The 14256-nt window shown below is 46.1% G+C and overlaps 1 pseudogene; it reads right to left on the bottom strand.

Moving 5' to 3' along the window:
• Window positions 1–8070, bottom strand: part of LOC139311592 (zinc finger protein 721-like) — a 47822-nt pseudogene extending 39752 nt beyond the window's left edge.
• Between the last annotated feature and the right edge of the window lie 6186 nt (window positions 8071–14256).

Below are 14256 nucleotides of genomic sequence, written 5' to 3'. Positions count from 1 at the left end.
CTTCATCTCCACTGATGCTCATATTTGCTTGGCAAAAAAGCACAAGGATTGAGGAATCAGAATCAGAATTGAGCTGGAAGGGAACTTGGAGGTCTTCTAGTCCAGCCCCCTGATCAAGCAGGAGATCCTATACCATTTCAGACAAATGACTGTCCAGTCTTTTCTTAAAAACCTCTAGTGATGAAGCACCCACAATGTATGAAGGAAAGCTGTCCCACTGGTCAATTGTCCCCATTGTAAGGAAGATTCTTGTTAATTCCAGGTTGCTTCTCTCCTTGATTAGTTCACATGCATTGTTTCCTGTCCTACCCTCCGGTGCTTTGGAAAATAAATGGAGCTCCTCCTCTTTGTGGCAGCCTCTCAAGTACTGGAATCCTGATATCACTCCTAATCCTTTTCTCTAGACTAGCCAAACCCAAAGCCTGCAACATTTCTTCATGTGTTTTAGTCTTCAGGCCTTTGATCAACTTAGCTGTTCTTCTTTACACTTTTTTCCAAAGACTAAATATCTTTTTTGTAATGTAATGTCCAGAACTGGATGCAGTATTCCAAATGTGGTCTTACTAAGGCTTTCTAAAGTGGTACTAATACTTCATGCGATTTTGATTCTATGTCTCTGTTTATACAACCAAGGATTGTCTCAGCATTTTTGGCTGCTACTGCACACACAGGTGACTCATATTTAGTGATCATCCATTAGGACTCCCAAGGTCCCTCTCAGAGTTACTGTTTGAGCCAGGTTTCATGTAATCTGTTTTTCCCACCCAGGTGTAAAACCTTACTTTTCTCCAGATTAAATTTCACTTTGTTGCACTTGTCTCATTTGGATCAGAAAGGCACAATATGCATACATATAAAGATCTATAGACATGGTGGGTCAGAGGTTAGAATGTAGTACCAGAAGATAATTGCCCACAGCCAGGAGTTTGATCCTGACCGTCTCATGGTTGATTTAACCTTTTATCTTTTTGAGGTCGGTAAAAGGAGGACCCAGATTCCTGGGGACAATAGGCTGACTTTGTGAACTGCTCAGACAGTGCTGTAAAGCATTGTGGAGTGGTATATAAGTCTAAAGTGGAATTGCTATTGCTATATACTTTCTCCCGAGTGTGGATCCTTTTATGAGAAGTAAGATTACCATTCTGAGCAAAGCTCTTTCCACATTCCATGCATTTATATGGCTTCTCCCCTGTATGGATCTTTTTATGGGAACCAAGATAACTGCGTTGAGCAAAGGTCTTTCCACACTCCATGCATTTAAATGGCTTCTCCCCTGTGTGGATCATCTTATGGGAAATAAGATTACCTCTTCGAGAAAAGGTCTTTCCACACTCCATGCATTTAAATGGTTTATCTTCTGAGTGGATCCTTTTATGGGAAGCAAGATAACTGCGTTGAGCAAAGGTCTTTCCACACTCCATGCATTTATATGGCTTCTCCCCTGTGTGGATCATCTTATGGGAAATAAGATTACCTCTTTGAGGAAACGTCTTTCCACACTCCATGCATTTATATGGTTTCTCCCCTGTGTGGATCATCTTATGAGAAGTAAGAGCACTGCTCTTAGTAAAGGTCTTTCCACACTCTGTGCATTTAAATGGTTTTTCTTCTGAGTGGATCTTTTTATGGGAAGCAAGATAACTGCGTTGAGCAAAGCTCTTTCCACACTCCATGCATTTATATGGCTTCTCTCCTGTGTGGATCATCTTATGGGAAATAAGATGACCTCTTCGAGGAAAGGTCTTTCCACATTCCATGCATTTAAATGGCTTTTCCCCTGTGTGGATCATCTTATGGGACGCAAGATAACTGCGTTGAGCAAACGTCTTTCCACATTCCATGCATGTATATGGTTTCTCTCCTGTGTGGATCATTTTGTGGTTTCTAAGTCCATTGCTATAAATAAAGGTCTTTCCACACTCCATGCATTTAAATGGCTTTTCCCCTGTGTGGATCATCTTATGGGAAATAAGATTATCTCTTCGAGCAAAGGTCTTTCCACACTCCATGCATTTAAATGGCTTTTCCCCTGTGTGGATCATCTTATGGGACGCAAGATAACTGTGTTGAGCAAAGGTCTTTCCACACTCCATGCATTTATAGGGTTTCTCTCCTGTGTGGATCATTTTATGGTATCTAAGTCCATTGCTATAAATAAAGGTCTTTCCACACTCCATGCATTTAAATGGCTTTTCCCCTGTGTGGATCATCTTATGGGAAATAAGATTACCTCTTTGAGCAAAGGTCTTTCCACACTCCATGCATTTAAATGGTTTTTCCCCTGTGTGGATAATCTTATGGGAAGCAAGATACCTGCGTTGAGCAAAGGTCTTTCCACACTCCATGCATTTATAGGGTTTCTCTCCTACTGCTTGGAGGGACTGGGCTGCATAGGCTACAGGGGATTCTGAACACAGTTTCTCCCCAGTGTGAATCCTTTCGTGGGAAGTAAGCTGCCAGCTTGTTCCAAAATGTTTTCCAGATTCCAAACATTCATAAGGCTCCTTTTTTGTGTGAATCACTTTTTCAGATGTAAAGAAGTTATTTCCAAGAGAATAAATGAATGTCCCATTGTAATTTTGTCCATTGTATCTTATAGCATCTTTTCCTTTGTTTTGGGTTAAATAGTCTTCGTTTACGCTTTTCCCAATATATTTTTTCCTTATTTTGTCTTGTTGGGCAAGAAAGTCTTGCATTGGAGCATCAGTGGAACATGAGCTATCCTGATTCCAATTATTTGACTGGCTTCTCTCATGGCTTTCGAATTCCATTCGAAATCCAAACTTCTCTGTTTCATCTTTAGCATTGGTCACTTGGAACAGTTCACAGGAATCTTGATTCTCCTGCCCATTATTACCTTCAAAGGAAAAGAGAAATGAAAATGATAACACGGTTAGAGAAAAAGATCAAACTGTAACGAATATTCTTCTGAATGTTTCCAAAATTCCATTATGTTGTATTTTGCATGCTTACAGTAATATGATTTAGACATGATGATTTTTATATTCATGAGTCATGAAAGCTTTGAAAATATCTAGAAAATACCTTTCTTTACAATTATCTATTTATATATATATGCAAATCCCACTCAAAGTCAGTTTTGAGTTAAGGAATAAGCTTGGCTTGTAAACGCTCTTTGCGCCGAGACTGGAAAGGTTGGGTGGCTTAAGAAAGACTATTTCACTGCTCAAAAGTCTCTGGCTTAGAAGGGTTCTTTGGCCAGATGTGGTCCTGTTGGGGCCCTCCAACGGCATGTGTAGCTGGCAACAGATTCGTATAGTGAGGAGGTTGCGGAGGAACATAGACTAGGCCTGGATTCTGGGGAAGGCTCTGATGAGGGCTCTGCGTCAGAGGCAGAGAGAGGGCCAGGCCTGGATGCCAGTTATTAGCTGCCTTCAGAGTCAGACATCAGTTAGCCAGATGAACAGCTGGAGCCTGTTCCCAATTTGCGCATGTGTAGAGTTGCCAGATGAAGGGAACAGCTAAAGAACAAGGGTCGACTTGGGAGTAAGGCCACAGGTGGATAATGAATAGCCCCTTCTAGAGGGAATAAAAGAGGAGCAAAAGGGGAGTGGAGTTTGCAGGAGACAGTTACCGTATTTTTCAGAGTATAAGATGCTCCGGACTATAAGACACACCTACCTTTTTTGGGGAGGAAAACAAGAAAAGAAAAATCTACCTCTGCCTCCCAGCAATTTGCCTCTTTGCAGCAAACAGCAAACAGCCTGTTTTATTTTCATTTTCATCACAGCCTGATTAGCACAAGCAACTGATTGTCGGTTGGATCGGCCTCACCTGTTTCAGGCTGCAGGGATTGCCATAGCCTATTGCCACCTCCCTGCACCCCATTTTCTTGGGGGCCGGTGGGTGGGCAGGGCTACATTCGGTGTATAAGACGCACCCAAATTTTCATCCTCTTTTAGGGGGGGGAAAGTGAGTCTTATACTCCGAAAAATACGGTAGTTCCCCTAATTGGTTTGTGACTCTCGGAGACTCCTTGCCCAATTTTGAAGATATCAGCTTGACAGCTCTCCAAGCCAGATAAGGTCTGTAACTGTAAATTCTCTCTTGAAAGACTTTGTTGAGTGTGAATGAGAGAAATTCACAGTAACTTAATAAAAAGGGATTTTTGTTGGGATAAGGAGTCTGCTTCGTGGTTTGGTAACGCCTAGGCCAGAAAAGGTACAGGCCTCAGTTAGCAGAGAACAGAGGCCTAAACTACCTTAGTGCCAGATCACGCAGGTTCAGTAGTGCAAGCTCTCATTCTACTGATCCCACACTATAGTACTTTAAGCCTGAGTTTTCTACCAACTGAGGACTGCACAACATAAAATAGAATAGAATAACAGAGTTAGAAGGGACCTTGGAGGTCTTCTATTCTAATCGCATGCTTAGGCAGGAAACCCTATACCATTTCAGACAAATGGTTATCGAATCCCTTCTAAAAACTTCAAAAATCCAGAACACGCACAGAATTATCCACACCATACACTGAAAGAAAGAGCGCCCAGCTGCAGCATCCATGTGCGCAGCCATCTCTTTGGGCGATTCTTCTCTCCTTGATTAGTTTCTACACATTGCTTCATGTCCTACCCTCAAGTGCTTTGGAGAATAGCTTGACTCCCTCTTCTTCTTGATGGTAGCCTCTGAAATATTGGAACACACTCAGTAATGGCGGGAGCAGCGGCAGCGAACTCTCAGCACGTTTTCTAGTGGCGGAAGAAAGTTCTCAGGGGAAATCCTCGCTCACCTTTCGCCTGACGCTTTGATTCACCACCGCCCCAGGTGGCGGGTGGTGGTGGTGAGCTCCAGGCGGAGGGCAAAAGGTGAGTGAGGATTCCCCCTCAGAACGTTTTCCCGCCACTGGAAAAAGTCCTGAGAGCTCACCCGTTGCCGCCTTCCGCTTGGAGCTCCAAGTGGGGGGGGGGCTTCAATGCCGGCGGCTTCGGGAGATGCTAGCCCGGTGGGGAGGGGGGCAGCCCAGCAAGCTTCGCAGTCCCACCACCCCCGAGACCGCCTGGCCACAAAAACCACTCTGTGCCCAGAGAAGGAGGAGGTTCTCTGCCCCAGCCGCCTCCTCGGCAGCAGCCCCAGCACTCTGCGCTCCCCTGCCAAGGCCCATGGGAGTCGTGGTCGGTCTGGCGGCCCCATTCCCTGCCACCCCTCCCCAGTGGACACTGCTCATCTGGGTCAGCTGCTCCTCTTGGCAGACAGGCTGAAAAGCATGCCAGCCCCCCCCCTCCCCCGGGCTAGACTCTCCCGAAGCCGCCAGAGTTGCGCAGGTGAGGCGGGGCGAGTGTTGGCTGGGGTGAGCAAACAGCGACAGGGGAACAGTTCAGGTGCGTGGCCAGTTGGACCATCGCTGCCAGTTCTCTGACCTCCAGGAAATGGCCACCACTGGTTCTGGTGAACTGGTGCGAACCGGCTGAATACCACCTCTGATGAAGATGTTGAAGTGTACTGGGCCTAAAACAGATACTTGGGCTATCCCACTGCATACTTCCCTCCATGTAGATGAAGTTCCATTGAGAACTACATGTTGAGTGTGGTTGGTTTGTCTGTAACGAATCCATGTGGTGGTGATCGGGGGAAAAGTCTTTGAAAACAAAGAGGCCTTCCCTCTGTTTGAGAGACTTTTGCCCCGGATCTTGTGCAGGCCTCAGTTAGCAGAGAACAGAGGCCTAATGTACTGTAGTACGAGATCACACAAGATCAGTACTGCAAGATTTCTCACCACTTTAGCCCTATGTTTTTTGAAAATGTACCAAAGCAGGCAAAGGAACTGATGGCTCGCTACATCATCGCAGGCTAAGTCTTGGCAGGGTGGGGTGGGGGAATAAGTAGGGTGAATAAGTCACATTGCATGAGCAATAGTCGCCCTGGGTCTCTGGAGAAAGGCGGCATATAAATCGAACCAATAAATAAACAAATAAATAAATGAGGCCTTCGTTCTTGAATTGGGAGAATGTACTTCCATGGCCTGACCATGAAAGATCTGTTCTCACACAATTTTGGGAGGTTTCAGAGGACAAATGACAACACATTCCTCTCACATGACCTCCAGAGGACACATAAGGGCACACCTCATTCAAAGAAAGAATTTAAACAAAGAGACATTGACCTCTTTCCTTCCTTGGAGTACGTTTCCTTCTCCCGCCAAGGAAATAATATTGGATTAGTGATTTTTTAAAATAAAAAAACTAACTATAATCTGTCTTCTTGAGTTCTCTGATTGGGGACTAGAAAACTCTTACCCAGAGAAACCACATTCCTATGGTTTTCAAGCATGACTTCTGAATGCAGTGCTTTTTGGTCAGGATCCAGCTGAGACCATTCCTCCTCAGAGAAATACACAGCCACCTCCTCGAAGGACACAAGACTCTCCTGAACACGGAAAAAAGAACAGAACAGGAGGATTTGCAGTATCTGATCATCTTAATCAATGATTTAGACAAGAGAATAGAAGGGGAAGTCCTCAGATTTGAAGACAAGACTAAATTGACAGGAATACCAACACTCCAGAAGATGAGCTCGAAATATAGAAGTATCAACAGATTGGGCCCTATCTAACAAAATGAAAATCAAGGGTGTGTAATGCTTTGGTAAGACAGCACTTGGCATCCAGTATTGGTTACTACAATGTAAAAAAGATCTTGAAATCTTTTTCAAGAGAGTGGCAATGTGAGTAATTAGTTATTTTTCATTAGCCTTGCAAACTCCAAGTCAAATAATTGCAAAAGGAATGGGTCTCTAGCAGTTACTACCACTGTGATACGTTATTCCTGCCTCTTGAAGCACTTTTAAAAAATTACTTCTTCTAAACTCATAGTCTACAGAGGAAGCTATGCTGGTTGAGAGCAACCTGAATCTGCAACTATGCTGTCCATGTCGCACAGGAACATAAAAAGAATCCAGTCTAAACAAGGGAGGGAAATAGAAGGAGAGAGCACTCTGCACACCACTTCCTGAAAGAAAGGAGAATAGAAATCTAATAAAGTTTCTCTTTCTTACTTGATTTAGAGGTTCAATCACAGTTTGAGCTCCATCGTAAAAACCTGAAAACTTCATGCTTTGTTTCTCTGTAAAGAATAAATAATTTCGAAAGGTATAATTAACAAAATAAGAGGAGGTATACTACAGAAGAGAAGAAGGAAAGACAGATGGGATCTCTCTGGGAAATCAGAGGATCTTCGATTACCTCCTGAAGTGTCCTCACTTTGATCTTCCCAAGGGATCCCCCTGAAAAATAGCTTCTGAGGGAGATTTGATGGATTCTTCTTTCCCTCGGGATCTCTGATCTCCACAGTGCAGCCCTTCAAATAGGGGGAAGGAAAAAAGAAGCAGAATTAATGTACATCACATGACATGAAGTGCATTCTTATATTCGGAATGCAACCTCAAAGCCCCCAATATCCATCAGTGAAATTGAGTGAGAAAACAATGGAACAATATGCTACAAGAATTGGTGGGACCTAGTCACATATTATGAATGTCAGAGAAGTTTGGGAAGGAGGGGTGAAGCATTCAAATGCATTTTTTATTCCCTTCTGGGCACCCTAGTGTCTCACCTGCAACTCGACCTGCTCCTTCTGCTCTTCCGCCTGGTTCAGGAGGAAGCCTTCAGCCAGGGCCACCGCCTGGGAGCTGGTCTCTGCTCCACATTCCCGCACCCAACCCACCATCTCTGGAGGCAGAAGGAACAGGAGCTGCTCCAGAACCACCAGGTCCAGCATCTGGGCTTTGGTGTGCTTTTCTGGTCTCAGCCATTGCCTACAAAAGTCATGGAGTCGGCTGCAAAGTCCTCGGGGACCCTCAGCCTCCCGGTATTGGATGAACTTCCAGGGCTGAACTTCTGAAGGGAGGATGGTTTCCTCCTTCAGGATCTTCTGCCCAGTCCTCGTCCAGAGCTTCCCTCGGTTCCCAGGCTGAGCAGCTGAACGGCCTTTTCCGCTTCCCTCCTTTCCAAAAGGTTGTGTCTCCATCCTTTCTCTGTCCTGCAGAGCAACTGCAAATGGCTCCAAGGACTCTGGTGGGTCTCCAGATGCCTTTTCCTTCACGGGACCATTTCTGTTGCTGCAGGACTGATTCCTCCAAGTTATTCCGCTCTTTTTTTTTCCCAGCAAGAGAAAATTTTGGTTAGCAAGGATTTCATAAGGTTCCGACTTTGTGTATCTGAGATGGAAAGAAAAATAAATACCAAGAATTAGAAATTGAATTTAGCCACTGAACAACCTTCACTCAACCTGCCCTGAGCCCCAAGCGGCTCAGCCCAGCACAGGGCCAGGAAGAAGGGAGCGGGAGAGGCCGCCCTGCTTCTCTCCCCCTCCGGAGACAGAGAGACTGGTGCGAATCCTGCCTCCTCGCCAGGCTTCTCTCTTTTCCTGCTGGGCCTCCTCAAGGCCAACCTGCCTCTCCCCCCACTCGGGCTATCCCTGGACACGGGGCAGCTGGGGAGCATGGGACCCGGAGTTGAAGCCGGAGGAGGGCCGGGCAAGGGTCTCTCCCTCCTCCGCCTCCCTTTGCCCGGTAGGAGCCCCCAACTTACCCAGGGCATGTCTGGATCTCCCCCCGCCAGACTCTCCCGCAAGTCCTCCTCCCTCTGCGGAGCCCCAGGGGTTAAGTAAAGCAAGTGCGGCCTCTTAGAGCGGCAAGGTTGTGTGACGTCATTTCCCTCCAAGCCTCCTCTACAAAGGTAGCCGTGTCTTTTGCCCTCCAGTGGCCCAATGGGAAAGCGCCTGTTGTTCCCTTCTCTTGGCAGAAGGCGTCCCCTAGTGGATTTTCCATAAATTTACAGGATTCCCTGAAAAGGGCGGGAAAGAGGAGCGCATCTGAGGGAAGGGCATGGATGATGGGCATGGGAGTAGGAGAAAAGGCCCCTCTCAATGCCTCTCTGACCAAGAAAAGCTTTTTGGTCTCCAGAGGCAGCAATTCCACCATCTTCCTCTCCTTCCTGTCCAGGAACCGTCTGTGGAGGCCTTGCTTTGTGGCAAAGTTTGTTGAGAGTGTGGTGGTGCGACAACTTCCCCAGTACCTGGATGAAGCTGTCTATCTAGATCCATACCAGTCGGGCTTCAGGCCGGGGTACAGCATGGAAACAGCATTGGTCACATTGGTTGATGATCTCTAGAGGGCCCGGGACAGGGGTTGTTCAGACTCAACCCCTCCAAGACTGAGTGGCTGTGGTTTCTGGCGTCCCAATATAGCTAGGTGGTTCCATCGCTGACTATTGGGGGTTAGATCTTGGCCCCCTCAGAGAGGGCTCGCAACTTGAGTGTCCTCCTGGATACACAGCTGTCTCCATGGCTTAGGACCTGGGTACTTACAAGATCGCTTTCTGCTACCGATAGCCTCCCACCGACGAATACACTCCCACAGAGAAGGACTCCTCAGGGTGCCGTTGGTCAAACATTGTCGACTGGCGACCCCCCTCAGCCTCACAGGAGAGCCTTCTCTGTGGGGGCACCTCCCCTTTGGAATGAATTGCCCCCGGAGATATGGATGATCCCTGACCTACGCGCCTTTCACCCTTCTCTCAAGACGCTATTGTTCCAACAAGCTGGGCTGGCCTAAACATGAATTTTAATGGTTGTCTTAGTTTTTTTTAATAATATTGAGGCCAAATTATTTAATATATTTTAAATTGTTTTTAAATTTAATGTATTGGTGTGTTTTATTGTTGGCTGTGCACTCCCCTGAGTCCCTTGTAGAAGGGTGGTATAAAAATGTAAATAATAAATAAATAAATAAATAAATAGGTCCAAATCCTGTCAGAAGAGAAGAACCAGGAGGCTCTCTGGGAAACACAACTTGAGTCTTGCTAGCCTGAAGCGGAGAAAGATGGGCCACAGGAAGGGAAGCCACAATGAGGAAAATTATTGTTTTCTATTTCTTTAATTCAATACATACAGATGCCCTTCCCAAATTATTCCCTCAGCCTCACAGTGAACTGGGGAAGCAGAAAAGGCAGAGACTCCTCCAGCCTCTTCTGATGAACACCCCGGGTGACCACGTCTCTTGTACCCGCGGAAAGACTGTGAAAGAAAACAAAAAAGAAAAAAAGTTCCAAAATGGAGGGAAAGCTGAAATCCATGGATATTCCAGAAATTTTACCTCATGATAAGGCCTGGCCGCTTGAGGTGGCTCTTCCCGCTCGTGCACATGCTCCCAGCCCCGCCACAGCCAGCCAGGGTGTTGCGAGAGGAGGTGGAGGAGGATGCACTCATTCCTCAGCTAGCTTGGATTATCAAAAAGTTGCGAAGAAGAACAAAAAGGAGTAGTGAAGAGCCCCAATGAGAGCTTGCTGGGCGCGCGCATGCTTGCACACACACACAGACATACACACACACAGAGAGACAGAAGGACAAAGAGAGACACATACAGAGATAGAGAGAGAGAGTGAGAGTGAGGGAAAGATAGGAAGAGAGGGAGACAGAGAGACAGATACAGATAGCAGGGGAGAAAGATACAGAGGGGAGATAGAGAGGAGAGGAGGAGAGAGACATACAGTCAGGTCCAGAAATATTGGGACATCAACACAATTCTAACATCTTTGGCTCTATACACCACCACAATGGAGTTGGAATGAAACAAACACAATGTGCGTTAACTGCAGACTATCAGCTTTAATTTGAGGGTATGTACATCCAACTCAGATGAACGGTGTAGGACTTACAGCAGTTTGTATATGTGCCTCCCACTTGTTAAGGGACCAAAAGTAATGGGACAATTGGCTTCTCAGCTGTTCCATGGCCAGCTGTGTGATATTCCCTCATTACCCCAATTACAATGTGCAGATAAAAGGCCCAGAGTTCATTTCAAGTGTGCTATTTGCATTTGGAATCTGTTGCTGTCAACTCTCAAGATGAGATCCAAAGAGCTGTCACTATCAGTGAAGCAAGCCATCATTAGGCTGAAGAAACAAAACAAACCCATCAGAGAGATAGCAAGAACATTAGGTGTGGCCAAAACAACTGTTCGGAACATTCTCAAAAAGAAGGAACGCACCGGTGAGCTCAGCAACACCAAAAGACCCGGGAGACCACGGAAAACAACTGTGGTGGATGACCGAAGAATTCTTTCCCTGGTGAAGAAAACACCCTTCACAACAGTTGGCCAGATCAAGAACACTCTCCAGGAGGTAGGTATATGTGTGTCAAAGTCAACAATCAAGAGAAGACTTCACCAGAGTGAATACAGAGGGTTCACCACAAGTTATAAACCATTGGTGAGGCTCAAAAACAGGAAGGCCAGATTAGAGTTTGCCAAACAACATTTAACAAAGCCTTCACAGTTCTGGAACAAGATCCTATGGACAGATGAGACCAAGATCAACTTGTACCAGAGTGATGGGAAGAGAAGAGTATGGAGAAGGAAAGGAACTGCTCATGATCCTAAGCATACCACCTCATCAGTGAAGCATGGTGGTGGTAGTGTCATGGCGTGGGCATGTATGGCTGCCAATGGAACTGGTTCTCTTGTATTTATTGATGATGTGACTGCTGACAAAAGCAGCAGGATGAATTTTGAAGTGTTTTGGGCAATATTATCTGCTCACATTCAGCCAAATGCTGCAGAACTCATTGGACGGCGCTTCACAGTGCAGATGGACAATGACCCAAAGCATACTGCAAAAGCAACCAAAGAGTTTTTGAAGGGACAGAAGTGGAATGTTATGCAATGGCCAAGTCAATCACCTGACCTGAATCCCATTGAGCATGCATTTCACTTGCTGAAGACAAAACTGAAGGGAAAATGCCCCAAGAACAAGCAGGAACTGAAGACAGTTGCAGTAGAGGCCTGGCAGAGCATCACTAGGGATGAAACCCAGCGTCTGGTGATGTCTATGCGTTCCAGACTTCAGGCTGTGATTGACTACAAAGGATTTGCAACCAAGTATTAAGAAGGGAAAGTTTGATTTATGATTATTATTCTGTCCCATTACTTTTGGTCCCTTAACAAGTGGGAGGCACATATGCAAACTGCTGTAAGTCCTACACCGTTCACCTGAGTTGGATGTACATACCCTCAAATTAAAGCTGACAGTCTGCAGTTAAAGCACATTGTGTTTGTTTCATTCCAACTCCATTGTGGTGGTGTATAGAGCCAAAGATGTTAGAATTGTGTCGATGTCCCAATATTTCTGGACCTGACTGTAGATACAGAGAGGGGAGAGGGGGCGAGAGATACAGAGGAAGAGAGGGGCGGAGAGGAGAGATACAAAGAGAGGGGAGATGGGGGAGAGACATAGAGAGGGGAGAGATAGATGGAGAAAGACAGATACAGAGGGGGGAGACAGAGACATAGATACAGAGAGGGGAGAGAGGGAAGATGGGGGGAGAGAGAGATACAGAGTGAGAGAGGGAGGGAGGTATAGGGTGGGGGGAGAGAGAGGGAGACAGAGATACAGAGGGGGAGGAGGGAGGGGGGTGGTTGTTCCCGATGGGTTGTTTATTAATAACTGGTTGTCTGCCCTAATGACCTGCTGAGTAGGCATGGCTAAAGGGTCATGAGACGGGGGGGAATGAGTGACATGGAGTTGGACACGCCCATTCAGGTTTTGTGGCACCCAGTGGTTTTTTTCCTATGGGAAACGGGTCTAAATGGCTCTGGTTGCAGACCAGATGGTTTAGTGTGTTAGTAATTTTTAATGCAATGAAGAGAATTGCAGCAGAGTAGATGCGCAGGACAGTGCTCAGCAGCCTGAATGCAGTGGCGGGGGAAGTGGCGTGGTTACACTGGCAGCCGCTGAGGAAGGGGCCCTGGCAGGCCGGTGGCAGAGGAGTGCTCCATAGATCTGGGCCTCCCCCCTCCCCTGTCAAACAGGAGCAGCCCAACAGGGCAGCCGAAGCAGTGCTGTCAGGAGGATGAAGAGCCCCCATAAGTCACTCGTGCCAGTTGCTGCAAGTGGTGAGTGTGTCAAAAGTGAAAAGCGGGACTCCCCTGTCATCCATATGTTTTGGAAGGGAGATATTAAAAAATCCTGCAGAACTTGCAAACCCCAGCACGGGTAATAACAGCTGTGCCTTCCCCCTTCCAAAACATGCCAGGATGTGATCTAAATAAGACCTGGCTTGAACTGCTATTGAAACGCCTCCTGGCTCTTTCCCACAGGGACGGTGGCTGTTCTCTACATTTTGCCGCCTTCCACAGTGCAAGGGGCGGCAGGTGAGTCCCACTTTTTGCTTTCAACTGCTGCAGGCAGCACTGGCAGCAGGCAGAGGCATGGGACAAGACACTCCGTATCCAGCAGCCGTTGCATTTTTCAGGCAGCTGCTGCAATAACACTTTGAGAAAGAGCTGGAAAGTGTTTCAATAGCAGGTCAAGCCATGTCTTATTCAGATCACATCCCGATGTGTTTAGGGAGAAGGCACAGCTGCTATTGTCCGTGATGTGATCTGAATAATTGAAACACTTCCCTAAAAGAGGGCACCAAACAAAAAGGGCACACGGACTTGCGGTGCTTTTTGATTCAGGCACTGCTGCTGACTTGGAAGGAGAAGCTTTTACATTTGCACAATGTGTGTCCCGAAAGGTCTCGTGGAGAGGCAGGTGAGCCCCTTGTCCTTAGCTTTTCACCTCGCTCTTTCTCCTCTGCTTCAGCCCAGCCTAGCCCTCCATCCAGCAGTTAAGGATAAGGGACTCACCTGTCTCTTCCCGAACAATCTCAGGAAACACAGCATGCGAATGAAAACATAGCGTCTTTCAACTTCCAACTTTCCATGCATTTATACAGCTTCACCCCTGTGTGGATCATCTTATGGGAAATAAGACTACCATTTTGAGTAAAGGGCTTCCCACACTCCATGCGTTAAAATGGCTTTTCTCCCATACGGATCGTTTTGTGGATAGTAAGTTCATTGCTACGAGTAAATATTTACTTAGTGGATCCTTTTATGGGAAATAAGATTACTGTATCTTCTGAACCTGTTACCAGACTCCCTGCATTTGTATACCTTCTCTCCAGTGTGAATCCTTTCATGGGAAGTAAATTGTCTGCTTGTTCTAAAACATGCCCCACATTCCAAACATTTAAAAGGCTTCTCTTTGGTGTCAATCACTTTTTGAGATGTAAGGAACTTATTTACATGAGAAGGAATGAATGTCCCATTGTAATTTTTTCCGTTGTATCTTGTTATAGCACCTTCTCCTTTGTTTTGGGTTACATAGTGTTTTGTTTTGTTTTTTGCAAAATATTTTTTATTTTTTCCAAGATAACAAATAAAATATCTCTCTTTCGAGAGCGAAGTCTCGATCCG

The sequence above is a fragment of the Pituophis catenifer genome, unplaced genomic scaffold (assembly GCF_029215685.1).
Source record: "Pituophis catenifer annectens isolate HBS135680 unplaced genomic scaffold, rPitCat1.0.hap2 SCAF_2, whole genome shotgun sequence".
Lineage (NCBI taxonomy): Eukaryota > Metazoa > Chordata > Lepidosauria > Squamata > Colubridae > Pituophis > Pituophis catenifer.
The sequence above is the reverse complement of the archived record's forward strand: the minus strand, read 5'-3'. Positions and strand labels throughout refer to the sequence as shown.